The sequence below is a fragment of the Fukomys damarensis genome, unplaced genomic scaffold (assembly GCF_012274545.1).
Source record: "Fukomys damarensis isolate Sample0158 unplaced genomic scaffold, DMR_v1.0_HiC HiC_scaffold_2, whole genome shotgun sequence".
NCBI classification, from domain to species: Eukaryota; Metazoa; Chordata; class Mammalia; order Rodentia; family Bathyergidae; genus Fukomys; species Fukomys damarensis.
In genome coordinates, this window is record NW_022900914.1 from 39,136,167 (window position 1) to 39,145,063 (window position 8,897).

General features: G+C 42.9%; 1 pseudogene; it reads right to left on the bottom strand.

Annotated features, from left to right (window-relative positions):
• Window positions 1-290: 290 nt before the first annotated feature.
• Window positions 291-5,225, bottom strand: LOC104852279 (annotated as a pseudogene).
• Between the last annotated feature and the right edge of the window lie 3,672 nt (window positions 5,226-8,897).

The following is an 8,897-nucleotide window of genomic DNA, read 5'->3' on the forward strand; positions in this document are numbered from 1 at the left end:
GCCATGCTGCTCTGCCTTGGAGCAAACTGACTGAAACCTTTATAAACTGTGAGCTAAAATAAGCCTTTCCTCCTTTACCTTATAGGGTGTCAGGTATTATGTCTCAGCAATAAGAAAGTAATTAAAACAAGGTCTCATTCTGTTGCTAAATTGTGTGGGCTGCACTGGAAGTTTTGATTCTTCTGCCTCAGCCGGTGGAATGCTGTGATAACACACACGTACCACCACACCTGACTTTATTTTTTACTTTTACTTTGTCTTTTAAAAATTTAATAATAAAGTTTTACTGTTCAAAATGTACAGCTTGTTGAACCTGCCCATGAGTCTTCACCAGCAGCTGGGGCAGCTCTACCTTTATTATTTCTGGCACAAAGAACTTGAGCTCCATGCTTGAAACCAGTTCACTAAGTCCTGCACTTAGGAGCTCCTGAAGGGCTACCCTGGCCAGTAAACCATCTCTCAGAGGCCACAGCTGGGGTTATTTTATAGCTGGGACCTTCCTCACAGTGTTTCTCATAGGTGGCTTTATCAAACAAGACAGGTGGTTGAGCTTGTCCATAACTTTGCCTTTGGACCACTTCTTTTGACCCTTGCCTTTAAATTTTTTCCTGGGTCTTTGTCTTTCCTGGCCAACTTTTCAGCGTCTTTCTTCTTGTCGACCTTGAGTGGCTTTGTGGAGCTTGGATAGCAGTAGTGACCACTGCAGCCTTGGTAAGACGTAGACAAAAAAAATAAACTTTATGTTTTAACTTTGGTTATTTTGATGAGTATAGAAAAGTAATCATCAATAAGTGAAGCATAGTTTAACAACATTTGTATTGCTGGTTTGCTCTTTGGTGTTTTTTGAAGAAGTCTACATTCAAATCATAAAGATAGTTTATATTTCCTAAGAGTTTTAATGTTTTCTTTTGACTTGTAAGTCTTTGATCCACACTGAAGTTATTTTTGCATATGGTATAAGGTAAGGATACAATTTTATCTTTTCCACATGGGTACTCAGTTGGCCAGCACCACGTATTGAATGGTTCGTGGCTCAGCCCTACTACCCAGGGCCAGGACTGGATCAGGCAAGCAAAGTACCAGCCATCAGTGTCCTGCAAGTTCATGGTGGGCAGCTGAGTATGAGAACCTTCTTAAATTTTGCCTCACTCTCTCCTGGTACTGCTGCCATTCTTCCCTCTGGAAACCCGGGTAGGTTAGTTACTTTCTCTCATTGCTGAGACAAATTGCTGACACCCAAAGTTAAATGGGAAAGGGTTTCTTTAGCTCACTGTTTGTAGAGGTTTCAGTCCATAATCAGCTGGCTCCAAGGCAGAGTAGCACAGGGCACAGAGGTGTAGCAAAGGAGAAATGGTTCATGGCATGGTATGGTGTTATGGATGAGCGAGTTAGAACAATAGAGATGTGCCACACTCTGTGCCAGCTTTGAGTTCGTTTACTAAAGCTGGCAGCCAAGGGGGAGCTACTGCCCAGAAAGTTCTCTTCACAATGGGAAGTTGTTTGATTTCTCCTTTTAAATCACACTTTCAGTTGGGGAGAGTTCAGGGGAGAGCAAGCAGAATCTTTTTTTTTTTTTTTTTTTTTGGTTTTTTGAGACAGGGTCTCACTATGTAGTTGAAACTGACCTGGAACTCACTATGTAGCCCAGGCTGATCTGGAACTCACAGCGATCCTCCTGCTTCAACCTCCCCAGTGCTGGGATTACAGGTGTGGGCCATCACAGAAGCAGAACCATGCCAGGTTGGGGGCGGGGCGCACAAGGAAGTTTCACACAGTAGGTGAGCTACAAAACATCCTGCAACTGCAGCAAGCTTACTGCCAAACAAAATGTGGGGGTTTTTGGGTGATTTGTCTAAGCACAAGCACTTTGTCCAAGCACAGGTATAAGCTGGTGCTGAGGCACAAGATGGAGTTGGGTTGGCTATTACAACAGCACTTATACAGTAACAAAAGCAGCAAGGAAACATTAAGTGTCTTTCTGCCCCTTTTATCTTACTCAGACTATTGGGATTAGGGTGGTGCCAAACCAATCAGTGTACTGGTTTAGTTATTACACTCTCTCAATCCCAGGATCACCCACTCTAGATTTGGCCACCTCTGAAAAAGCCACCTATAACTGCATGAGGCTTTCGGGGGACATCTAAACCCAAATCATAGCACCAGGCCATGTTGGGAAGCTTCTTCTTATCATCAATGGTCCCTAACACGTAGGAGATTTAGGGTCTCCTGCTCAGAAATGATGCAGAAGGGTCTTTGTGAAGAAGGAGAAGTAGCAGCCCTAGAACCTCCTATCTTCTCTGGCTGGGGTGGCCAAGGGAGACCTGAAAGCACAGGGAGGCTGGGACCTGGTGTCCCGAGGTGCTGTTAGAAGCTTCATAGTTAACTGAGGCTTGTGAGGGAAGGAGGCTGGGATACATAAGACCTCTCTCCTCCATCGTCATAAATGGATCTGATATCTGTAGTAATTGTGATTCTTGTTTCCTGCCTTCTCCATGGCAGGTGGAAGGTGAGTGGTTGTGCCCCTAGAAGTTTCAACTATGCAAAGACATGGAATCAGACAATAATAGAAGCAACCTTTCTCTTCTTTTAATTCTTTTTTTTTTTTCAGTACTAGTAAACTATATCCCCAACTTTTTTTTTTTTTTTTTTTTTCAAATTTTGCGACAGGGTCTCCTGAAGCCACTAAGTTGCTCAGGCTAGTCTGGAACTTTTTATCCTCCAGCCTTGGTCTAACAGAGTGCTGAGATTATTATAGATAATTGAGTTAAATAGAAATATTATATGCAGTCAGATAAGGTTAGGTTGTCAAGGCAGTCAGGGCAAAGGTAAAACACACCACAGCTTTGGCCAGAGACACATCTGTTGGAGACCAGGCCTCAAGATAAAGGCAAGATGATCAGACCTGCATTGCATACTTCCTCAAAGGACAAATACTGGGCCTAATGAAGTCTAGATAGACATCAGCCATCCCAGTGGGTGACCAGAGACCTCTGGACCCACCACTTCCTAGGAGAAATCTTTGTTCTTTCCATCCATACATGTTACAATACTTGTTTCCCAACTGGACCACCATTACCTAAGTAACTGTACTTGTAACCTTATTGGATGATTATGGCTGTGGCCCACGTTGTACCCATGTGGCTTTTGTTCTGTAAAACCCCTCTGTAAAGTGGGGTACCCAGCTACCCACTGGGATCCCCCTCTACCCCTCAGGAGCTTTCCTATCAATAAATATCTTCTTACTCTTAACCTCCATTGTTCCTAGAATTCATTCAAGTTTTAGAGAGCAAGAGCTCAGCATATCATACAGCTAATAGGTTGGGAGATATAATATTTCATATTTCATCTCCAATATTATTTCCTGTATCATGATTATAGGCACTTGTTTATTTTTCAAACCTTTTGGGTGTGTGGTACTGAGAACTGAATCCAGGACTTTTGCACTAAGCTACATCCCCAGTCCTTCTAGTTTTAAAGTTTGAGACAGGGTCTTGTTAAATTGCCCAGGTGGGACACGAACTTGTAATCCAGGACCTTCGAACGCTGGAATCTGTTCAGTTCCTCTTTTTAATTTTTTTTAATTTTTGAGACAGTCTCACTATATTCCCAGGCTGACTTCAAACTTGTGATTCCCCTGGCTCAGTCTCCCAAGTAGCTGGGACTGGAGGCATATATCACCTTTCCAGGTCTTTTGATTCTCTTTTAATCCTTCTAGTTCCATCTGGGAGAACTCGCCCCCTCCACAGTTGCTAATTCTCCCTTGTAACCCCTAGGGACTGACTTCAGGCTTTGGAACCTCGGGGAGCTCTGGTATCTGACTGGATATTTAATCTCTTTTTCTTTGTTTTGTTTTTTACTGTGTTTGTTTTGATATCCTGGTAGCAGTTTGCTATTAATAATACTCATGTTATCAATTATCTATTACACATTTTGATCTTTATTTACACTTTCAGTTTCTACCACTATTTGGTATTTACATGTGTATCCTATTTATTTCACTTAAGAGTATGGCCTCAATGTGCATCCATTTAGCTATAAATATATAATAGATAATGTGAAATAGGAAGAAAAGTTCCAAAGGGGAAGGGGAAGTGGGAGGAGTAGGGGAAAAGAATAAATACAAGAAAAGGAAAAAATGGAAGCAAAGTGTTTGTAAATAGGGAGGGGTGGAGGGGTTAGTGGGAGGGCAGGTGAATGGGGAAAAATAAGAACCAGATATATCATGTAAAGGTACAGATTATGAATGTCATCATATTTTATACCTAAAATGTACTAATAAAATTAATGAAAAAAAATACTCATGGTGTGTTTTCTTTTAAATTCATATATTTGAGAGAGAAAAATCTTGCCTTGTGTATGTAAAATCATATTATGTGTGCATTTGGATAAAGGAAAGGAGAGTCACCAACAGGTGGATGGTGGCTGTCAGTGGTAGGATTTCTGGTGATTTTTGTCTTACGCTTCTTTGAGTTGCTTGTATTTTTTACAATGAGGATACATTAGTACTTAATCAGAAAAGAACTCTTTTTGTATGGAGGAAGGTATATATATTTAAGGGAACATGTTAAGTGAGTAATAATGTAAGAAATATATTTGTCAGAATTTTCATTGAAGTTTGGAAAACCAGCTCATGGAATCACAGGCACCTGGTTGTGAAGAGCAAGGTGGGATTTATTGAACCCTAACTCTGGGGAAGAGCTAGGGCTGACTTCCTGTCCTGAGAAATTCTATCTGCTGCCACTGAGAGGGTGGACTTTGTCTTTTTGGTGTGGTTCAGAGGATTCTATTTCAGAGTCTTGGTTACAGCCTTTTAATCAGATAACATAGTGATCATTTCATGAGATGGAGGCTGAGTTTCTGTGGTGGGTTAGCTCTTCACCTGCCCTTAGGCCACCCAGGTTGTGTGGAGAAGAGGGTACCTTTTCAGGGTCTGGATGTCTGGGGGGTGCTGTGAATGGTCTGCTATGACTAAGCTGACTGTAGCAGCCTTCCCCTCCCTTTTCAGAGACTTGCTGCCAAGTTCATGGTGCTGATTCCTCACCAGGGAGGTGCATAATTTCACAGCCTTGGAGCAAAGGATTCCTGATGTGCAGCCCTAGGAATACCCGGGTCATTGCCTTCAGGAAGAGATTCTTTTTCAGCTCACATGCCAAGTTACTGTTTAATCTTTCATGGGACCAGTCCAGTTCAGACACAGCAAAGGGCAGACCCTTCAGCCTACACATTGCTTGGGAATTTACCTGGCTTCCTGTTCTGATTCCTGTTTTGGTGCAGGAGTAGGTTGGACGACAGTGTCTGCCAGCACAAAGTCAATGCAAAGTAGCTACTGCTCACTGGCAATGTGGGCGGACAAGACAGTCCCAGTCCTGCCCTCTTAGAGGTGTCATCTGTGGAAGGCAGGTGTGAAGACGAGGTGGGGTAGAAAAGTAGGTGTGAGGAGGAGGTGAGAGGTAGAGTTGCTGCTGCAGCCCACATCAGACAGCTTTGGGGACAGAGGCAGTGAAAGGGGCCTGAGCAGGAGATGTTTGACAGAAAAACAGAAAGAATCTTTTAGGTGGAAGGAGAGGGGAGGAACCATCCAGGAGGAGCTGTCTGCAGAAATCCTGAGGTAAGAGGGACCAGCTGTGTTTCTCTGAGGGCTGCTGTTGTGGTGGCCAAAGGAGAGAGGACAGGGTGGGAAAATGGCCAGGTGCATATCTTTCAGGGCCTCCTAGGACAGGGATTGTCAGCTGAGGGCTATTCAGTGCTCCAGAGACCTTTGGCAAGGTTGTCACAAGGGTGCGTGCGTGTATGCACGTGTTTGCTAAACATCCGCCAGTGGTCAGGACAGCTGCTAGGAACAAGAATGATCCAGCTCAACATGTTAGTAGGGCTGAGGTTGAGAAACCCTCTCCTAAGACTTCTTTAAAGATTGTTCCTTATTCCAAAGCCCAGGGGAAAATCATGAAGGGGTTTTACACAGGATAGTGATATAATAAAATTTATGTTTTAAAATGATTGGTTGCTGCCCTGAGAAAATTTTGGGACCCAATTGTTCAGTGCCACTGTCATTGTAGCTCTGGACCCATTCTCTAGCTGAGGAATTCCAGCCTCCATGGTCCACACCCTGGGATTCACCTTTTGGGCACTTGTGGACATCTGGGTCTATCAGGGTAGGGAAACCAATTCAGATCGACACAAAGAAGTACACAAGGCAGGGACTTTTCCCCCAAGCCACAAGAGGCATAGCCCTAAGGTCTGCAAAAATGTTTCAAGCTGGTGTGACAGGCAGTAAAATCCCTATAGACCATGTCCTTGTCCTAATTCCTCAAATCTCTGAATATGCTACCTTGCATGACAAAAGGGATTGTTCAGATGTGATTAGTTAGTCATCTTGAGAAGTGAGAAGATTATCCTGGATTATGTGGATGAGCTCAGTGTAATCAAAAGGTCCTTTATGAAAGGAAACAAAAGGGTCAGATTTGGAGATATGATGACCAAAACAGAGGATAGACAGATTGATTTGAAAACTGTATTGCTGGCTTTGAAGATGGAGGAAGGGATCGGAACAATAAAATAATAAATCCATACATACACCACTGACTTTTTGGTTATATGGCAACATGAATATAACAGAGCCTGGCTGGGCATGGTGGTACACACCTGAATGGTTTTGTGTGCTGTTGCATATACGTAGCATCCTGGTGTGTGATTTCTTGTACAGTTTGCTTTTCATGCCCTGCATGTTATGAGAATCATTCTTATTCATGCATCTCACAGCTCTATAGTGTATTTCCCTACTGTGTATGTTGTATTTTATTCTACTGATGAACATTTAGGCTGCTATCCAGCTGGGGCTATTGCAAAGAATATGGTCATGGACATTTTCTACCTGTCTCATAATTTTTTTGGTACCAGGGATCAAACTCAGGTCCTTGTGCTTGTGAGGCAGGCAACAGAACCACTGAGCTAAATCCCCAGCCCAACCTGTCTCATAATTTTCTGTAAGGGTTTCTCTCAGGTTAATTTCTAGAAGTGGAAATTTGGAGGCCGTGGATAAGAAGCTTCTGGGGAGAGATCCTGACTACTGTTCAGAGAGGTGGGCCCATCCAATCTCAAGTGACCATACATAGGGTACTGGGGGTGGGGTGATCATGGTACTGGTAGTATTGGTAGCCTATGCAATTTTTTCCAATATATTGTATGTAAATGACATTTTGTTGTGACAAAAACTTTCATTGTGTAGGTTACTATGGAATTGAGTTTATAGGTCACTTCTATTCCTTCCTCTGTGAATTCTCTTTGCTCATTGTTTTGTAAGATTGGTTGTCTGCTTCTTATTGGTTTGTAGAAATTGTTGGCATTATTTTGGGTCCTTTGCCTTGACTGCTGTATGTGTTGTATCTTCTCCCATTTTGTGGTTTGTCTTGTAAAGGAGACGTGGTGTCCTTTAATAAAGTGTCTTCACCTCACCTCAAGGAAGCACTGGGGCAGAAATTCCATTTCATGATCCACCCTGGCTCATGTTTCAGAGTGTGGCTGGTGTGGAGACTGCTCCATAAAATGGCTTTCAAAGGCGAAGAGTATCTTCTGGACATGTTCGGTTGTGTTAATAATGCATTATCAAATGGTAGCCACATAGTGCTGAGATGAGAGGTCACAAACCCCTTGCCTACAAGAGGCCAAGTGGGTGACGTGAAAGGCTAAAGTGAGCTAGGGGAGCAGGCAGCCCCTTGGAGGCACTTATTTCTTGCTGTCCTAAGCACTTAAATTCTCACAGCAACCCTGTGAGGTAGCTATCAGAATTACTGTCATTTTGCAGATAAAGGATAAAGGAACCCAGGCTAAAAGCAACTTGCTCAAAGCCACATAAAATGAAAGTAAAAGTGTCCGGATTCAAAACTGGGCTATCCAACCCCAACATCCATCCTCTGAGCCATGATGTTAAAATGCTGCTCAAGGTATAGGAAATAGTTAACATTCCCCTTAGCTCCTCTGAGAAATACAGCTGTGCAGTTGAGATGAAGTGTGGCAGCTGGCCCTGGACTTCAGTGTTGGGAAGTAACAGGGCATGGTGGGGACTGCAGGGAGCTGGAGAAAAAAAATGCCTGCTGCCAGATGTAGCGGTTCCTTGATTCCAGCTGTTTCATTTTAGCAGACCTTGTGTTACCAGATCCTCCCAAATCCCTTCTGACTTCCTTTCTTCTGTCCTCCCATCTTTCTTTCTTCCTTTTTATGATACTGAAGATTGAATCTAGGGCCTTCTCACTGAGCTACATTCTCCATTCCTTTTGAAAAATCTTTATTTTGAGAGAGGGTCTTGCTAAATTGCCCAGGCTGGACTCGAATTCATGACCCTTTTGCCTCAGCCTCTCAGAATACTGAGATTACTCTATATAGCCATTCACCACTTCCCTCAGCTTTGAGCACTGATTTCTAAGCTAAAAATCCAAATTTCCATGTGGTGACAGCTAGTTTTAAAGTACTGGCAATTATATTCAATAACATCACAAAATTCGTCAAACCAAATAAAATATTTTGTAAGTTTCTACTTCACAACTTTGTTTTTTCAGTGCTGTGATTTGGACCCAGGGCTTTCACACTGACCTACATTCCTGACATTTTTTAGCTTTTCCTTGGAAACGGGGCTCATTAAGGCAGGACTCAAACATGCAATCCTCCTGCCTCAGCCTTCCAGAGTGCTGGGATTAACAGTTGTGTACCACTACACCTGGCTACTTCATGACTTTTGATTGACCACAGAATAAATGATTTGTTTACAGCCTGATCTGCCTTTGGAGATAACCAGTTCCATAAAACCACATAGATCCAAGCATGGTGGTGCAGAAGTTTGCCATGAGTTTGAGGCCAGCTTGAATTATATAGTGAGATAGTGTCTCAAAAACCAAAACCAAAAC